Source organism: Lynx rufus, unplaced genomic scaffold, assembly GCF_022079265.1.
Source record: "Lynx rufus isolate CCGP_SWC_20201006 ecotype Redwood Valley unplaced genomic scaffold, mLynRuf1.p SCAF_15, whole genome shotgun sequence".
NCBI lineage: Eukaryota > Metazoa > Chordata > Mammalia > Carnivora > Felidae > Lynx > Lynx rufus.
The window spans coordinates 61,174,616-61,180,354 of NW_025814829.1; the positions used below are offsets into that span (position 1 = coordinate 61,174,616).

The 5,739-nt window shown below is 59.4% G+C and overlaps 1 long non-coding RNA gene across 7 annotated transcripts; it reads right to left on the reverse strand.

The window, feature by feature from the left end:
• Positions 1 to 1,045: 1,045 nt before the first annotated feature.
• LOC124510484 (uncharacterized) lies at positions 1,046 to 5,237 on the reverse strand. Of its 7 annotated transcripts, XR_006961699.1 has the most exons (6): positions 5,090 to 5,237; positions 4,549 to 4,598; positions 3,941 to 4,154; positions 3,260 to 3,330; positions 1,708 to 1,910; positions 1,046 to 1,297 (listed from the first exon to the last, which is right to left on the reverse strand). It is a non-coding gene; the product is annotated as an uncharacterized LOC124510484 (long non-coding RNA). The 7 variants fall into 7 exon arrangements; XR_006961701.1 differs by lacking the exon at positions 3,260 to 3,330 and having other exon boundaries at positions 3,941 to 4,077; XR_006961698.1 differs by lacking the exon at positions 3,260 to 3,330 and having other exon boundaries at positions 1,046 to 1,189.
• Positions 5,238 to 5,739: the final 502 nt, after the last annotated feature.

Below are 5,739 nucleotides of genomic sequence, written 5' to 3' on the forward strand. Positions count from 1 at the left end.
CTCGCTCTCGCTCTCACTTGCTCTCTCTCTGCCCCTCCCCCACTTGCACTCTGTCTCTCTCTCTCTCTCTCAAAAGTAAATAAACATTTTAAAAAAAACAGTCCTTTAAAACAAACAAACAAAACCCCCTGAGCTGAGTGCCATCAGGACTGTAGGTAATGACAACCCCATAGCACTGAGCACGGCTAGTGACCAGATGCGGTTCTCTACGCACCATTTCCTCCCAGAGGAACCACGGCTCCTCGGAGAAATGGACAAGTCTAGGTCTGGGGCAGGAAATGCCTAAGAGGAGCGTGGGGTATCTTGCTGCACCAGAAAAAAAGGAAGGGCTGAGGTCACATCAAAAAGGCAGAGGAGTCAACCCTGAGACATACCCACTGACCTAAGCAGAGACCATCTGAAGAACACACAAGAATAGTAATTGAAGTAGATTGGAGGCATCGCACCGATAGAAATCTGTGTGCCCTAATGTTACCAAAAAGGGGCACCTCGGTGGTTCACTCAGTTGAACACCTGACTCTTGATTTCGTCCTAGATCGTGATCCCAGTGTCATGGGATCAAGCACCACATCTGGGCTGAGTGTGGAGCCTGCTTAAGATTCTGCCTCTCTCTGTCTCTCACACACACTCTCTAAAAAGATAAAATAAAGGTTACTAAAAACAATAAAAGCCACTGGTCAATATTCAAGGCTAGGGCATAACTCCTTACTCTGAATACTGACTAAAAGGAGAGATCTCCTTCTTTGTAAAAGGTAATCGTCAGACAACAAATCAGAAGAAATGATAGCCTGGAAAAATCACAAGTTTGCAACCTCTAAGGAAATCACGGATCTGAGCTGCTAAGCCCATCTCGCTGGTACGACCTGAACCCACCTGACAAGACAAACCAGACCCCGCGCCTGGTGCCGGACGAGGTCAAGAGCATACAACACGACCCGTAAAAATCTTCTTGCCTGAAAAATGCAACTGGGACCCAGTGGCCAAGGAGGGGTCGGGGGAGGCAGGGGTCCACCCGTGTGCAGGCGACAGAGAATTTTAAACCTAATAAAACCAACACAAAGTCAGTTTGCTTTTTATTATCACTGGGCACCGGCCGCCCTGAGCGACGTCAGTGATAAAATTCCTCTTCCTCCAGGAGGTCTGTCCCTGGTGGTTCTCCAGCCTTCACACACCTCTGCCTGAGTAACAGCTTATGGAAAATATGGAGCAAGGAGGAATAAGTCACCTGACATCATAAGGCAGCATTCATCGCAGTCCGGAAGACGGAGCATTCTACGGGGCAGACGGCCAGGGGTCTCTAAGTGGGGGAGGGAAAGGAATGGAGGGGTCCAAGGAGACAACCGATGAGCGAATATGCAGGCCTCAGGGGGCGCCGATTGGACAAACCAAGCTGGTTAAAGACCATCCAGTACAGGTCATGAAGTTAATGCGTGCTAGGCGCGACAGTGACCTGACGGCTGCGTCTTACACACGAACATATCAAACCAGTTCAAAATGACCCAGATTCGTTCTGACCCAAATGTCACGGCCTCTAGGATGGGCTTCAAAATTCTCCAGCAAACAAACGAACGCCAGCGAAAGCGGGCGGAACCGAGCGAACAAGATGGGCCGTGACTTGGGTGATGGGTACACAGGGATTCCTCACAATCCTGTCCCTTTCTTTCTGGCTCCTGTTTTCTCATAAGCAAAGAGAAGCAACGTACGTACAGGAGTAAGCGCCGCGGTGTCCTCGCTGCCGTCATCACCGTCAGACCCCGGGCTGGGGCTCCGATGCGAAGCAAGCGGCATTTAATTGGGAGGGAGCGGCAAGAGCCAGCTCAGGTGTGGCCCGGTGGTCACCCCGGGGAGCTGAAGAAAAGGTCACCGCAAACAGGTGGCACATGATCTAGGCACAGGGCTGGCGTCAGGAGCTAAGGCAACAGTCGGACATCCTTGGGGACGGCCACGGGGTCTCAGGCCTCAGGGGACAGGGGGACCCAGGGGGCTAGGGACAAAACAAGGGGCTGGTAATAGTGAGGAGAGCCTCCCTCCACGGGACCGTGACACGAGTCATAAACACATCATCACCGACTCAGGTTACAAGGGGGCCCTGAGCTCAGGAACAGGGGGCGGGTTCCAGGGTCTGGGTCCAGGTTTGGTGGGGGGGGGGGGGGTGGTCCCTGCAGTGACGCCCAAAGTGGGGCTAAGCTCTAGGCATCCCCCCACCCGGGACACGACCGCGCAGCCCCAGAGGCCCGGGCACGGGGGGGAGCCCACGGAGGGGGCGGCTGGAATACCGATGGTTCTCGCCCGGAGACTGCAAAGGGGCCTAAAGGCAGATCCGTGTCGCCCGGCGCTGGGCAGGACGGCCAGCACCAAAGACACCCCCGCCCCCCAGGCGCATGCTTGCCAACTGCAGGCGTATTTCAAAAGCAGTGATAAGGGGCCACCCGCTGCTCGGTTGCTCCAGCTTGAGTGATGGTTAGGGAGCAGGGTTCCCGTCACACGGCCCTCCATCCGCCCATCTCCCTCTCTTTTCTCACTCCTTCCGTCTGCCATCTGTATCTGAGAATGTGCGTGCGTGTATGTGTGTGTGTACGCGTGCGTGCCTGCACACGTGTGTGTGTGCACGCTCATGTGCAATGCGCTTGTGAGCGGTGCGTGCTCCTGTGCGTGTGTGCCATGCGTGCGTGCACGTGTATGGGCGTGCGTGTGCCATGTGCTTGTGTGCGTGCACACTCGTGTGCATGCTGTGTGTGCGCGCACTTATGTGCCTGTGTGTGCGTGTGCATGCTGTGCGCGCGTGCACGCTCGTGTGCGTGTGTGTGTGCTTGTGTGTGCATGCTGCGTGCGTGCACACTCGTGTGCATGCTGTGTGTGCGCACTTATGTGCATGTGTGTGCGTGTGCATGCTGTGTGCGCGTGCACACTCGTGTGCATGTGTGCATGTGCTTGTGCGTGCATGCTGCGTGCATGCACACTCGTGTGCGTGCTGTGTGCTTGTGCACGCGCTTGTGTGTGCACGTGTGCGTGCTTGCGTTGCGTGCATGCACGCGTGCGTGTGTGTGGTCATGCATGTGTGTGCACGCACGCTCACGTTGTTGTGTGTGTGTGCACTTACGCACGTGCATGTGTCTGTGTGAAGGTGCGTGTCAGAGTCAGGGGAAGTAGCATGTCGGTCTCACACGCCCTCTTCTTTCACCGTCCTGACCTTTTTATCCCCATCCCCACTTCTGTGCCTTCAACTGTGCGAAAAGACCCTGCTGTCCCCTTCGAGAACCTTCCTGGTCTGGGCTTTGCCTGGGGCGGGAGCGGGTCAGGAAGCAGCGTATCTTGAGCTCACTGCTGGGGCTGAACCAGGGAGGAAAGGAGGGACCGGTGGGCTGGCCCAAGTGACACTCCTGTCCCCCAAGGTCCTTCCCTCCCACCCCTGCGCCCCCGGCCCCGCCCCCGCTCCCCCGTGCAGGGCTGATGCCCTCCTCCGAGGAGGGCTTTACGCTGTCCCTCCGGCACAACAGCAGGGCGGGTGCCAGGAGCTGCCTGCCGTGTGAACGAAAGCCCACTTAGGAACCGCATCCCGCCGTCTCTCCCCCGCCCCCCGCCCCCCAGCTGCCTGCATGGGCCAGCGAGGTCCTCTTCTTGGGGACAGAGGGCTGACCTTGCCCCAGCCTCTGCAGAACCCTCCCCCCCCACCCCCTTAGCCCTCTCAGGATCATTCTGAGACACCTCGGCGTCTCCACTCCATGGAGACGCTTTAATTCGTTCCAGAGCTGCTAATTAAAGGGAGAGCTGCTGCGCGCGGGTCGGGGGCTGGGGGAGGGGGGGGGCAGGGCGGAGGGGACTCCCAGCAAGCTGGGGTCCGGGTGCTGTGTGAGCCGCGGCCGGGCCGTGCCTGGGGGGGGGGGTGGTTAGGGACAGGCCACGAAACAGACGCAGCTCCAAAGACCCCTCTGATGCTCACGTGTGGCTGTTTGGTTGTCCTGATGAGAAGACACCCGAGCCTCATCATGACTGGCGGGCCAGCTCGCAGACAAGTGACGGACACACTCCAGAGCTGGGGCGCACCGCGCTCTCTGTCCAGGGGACTGACTGACGTCTCTACGGAGATGCTTTCAGACTTCCATGCGGATTGAAGGATGGCCCCAGGGGACAGTGAAAGGCCAGTGGGGGCCTGGCTGTGGCCCCAGTGGCATTAATTGGCCTTTTAAGACCCTGGTAGCTTTGGGCCCCTCTGCTCACCAGCCCCGTGAGAGTCCCCAGCTTACACTTGCAGACTCACCCCAGCCTCGCAGCCTGCCCGGTTGGGCGTGGGGGGGGGGGGGGACATGCAGAAGGGGCTTTGGCGAGAGAAGGGGCTGGAACTGAGGAGGGGACACAGAAAGGGGTGGGGGAACCCGGGAAGGTGTCTCTGGTCACTTGGGCGGGGGCTCGCCCGGAAACGCACAGCCCCCCCGAGAACATTCCCAAGGCCCCGGGACCTGCCCTCCCTCTCTGCCCACCTCCCTCGGGAAGGCCAACCTTCCAGCGAGCCGTGCCCACCCCCCCACCCCCATTCCCAGGCAGGAGCACCTGTATGGAGACCTGGAGTGAGTCACGGCCCCTCTCCGTGCACCTCTGGGCTGGTTGGGGGGTTGGGTGGAATAAGGTAACGGATCCCTTCGCAGGGCAGAGGGCCTGGCCCTGACGTGCCGCGACCTCCTCCCTGCCCCCGGGGGTGCCCGCACGGCCCTCCCCAGCCAGCCGCCTTCCCTGCTCCCCCAGACACCTGGCTGGCCTGGCGGTGCCCTTCACGCCCCCCGCGGGCTCCGCCCGCGCACACCCAGGAGCAGAGATCATCAAAGCCTGCCTTTGCTCGCTGCCCTCCTCCGCCTCCCCCTCCCCGACGGCAGGGGCGGGAGCCGATCTGCCCTGTTGGCTGCTGCACCCGCACCAGGTACCCTCCAAAGAAGGGAGCGGGTGAACGTGCTGCCTCCACGCCTGAGCACCCCAGCTTCCCCTGCCTGCACCCCCTTTCCTCCAAGGTCGTCAGCTCTCCAGAGTCCCCCCCGCCTGCCTCTGGAGGCCTTCCCTGAGCCGCCCCGCCCCGCTCGGGGCCCCCCTTGGCTCTCACCCTGCGGGACCAGGGTTCAGCGGGCACGCTTCCCCGTTGGCATTCAGGACGTCAGCCCCAGGGCCCACGTTCCAGACACAGAGGTTCAAAGAAAAGCAAACGCCATGCACACAATTGGCGCGGAGGGGGGAAAACATCTCCTTCTCAAAGCCTCCAGCCCACAGAACTCCCCTAGTCCCTTCCGGGGACCACAGATGCTCGGCGACAGTCGAGATCTGTCTTCCAGAAGCAGGAACTGGGGAGTATTTCTGGCCCAATTAAGCTTTAGTGCTTGACAAGAAGCAAATGCAGCCTGGTCTCTTTCCACGCCTAATGTGCGAAACATACGGGCTCCGCGCATCTGGGCGTCTCGCCCGCCTTCCAGCACCTGCCGCCCGCCCGGGACCGAGCGTGCGCACAGGTCACAGGTGGGCGTCCCGAAAGGGATGGGGTCTGCTGCGGCATCAGCGTCAGGCAGTGTATACAAATCCTGATCTACAAATTACCAGCATTAAAAATCAGGGGGCGTCTGGGCGGCTCAGTTGGTTAAATGGCCCACTTTGGTTCAAGTCACAGTCTTAAGGTTTGTGAGTTCGAACCACACATCGGGCTCTAAGCTGACAGTGCAGAGCCTACTTGGGATTCTCTCTCTCTCTCTCTCTCAAAAAATG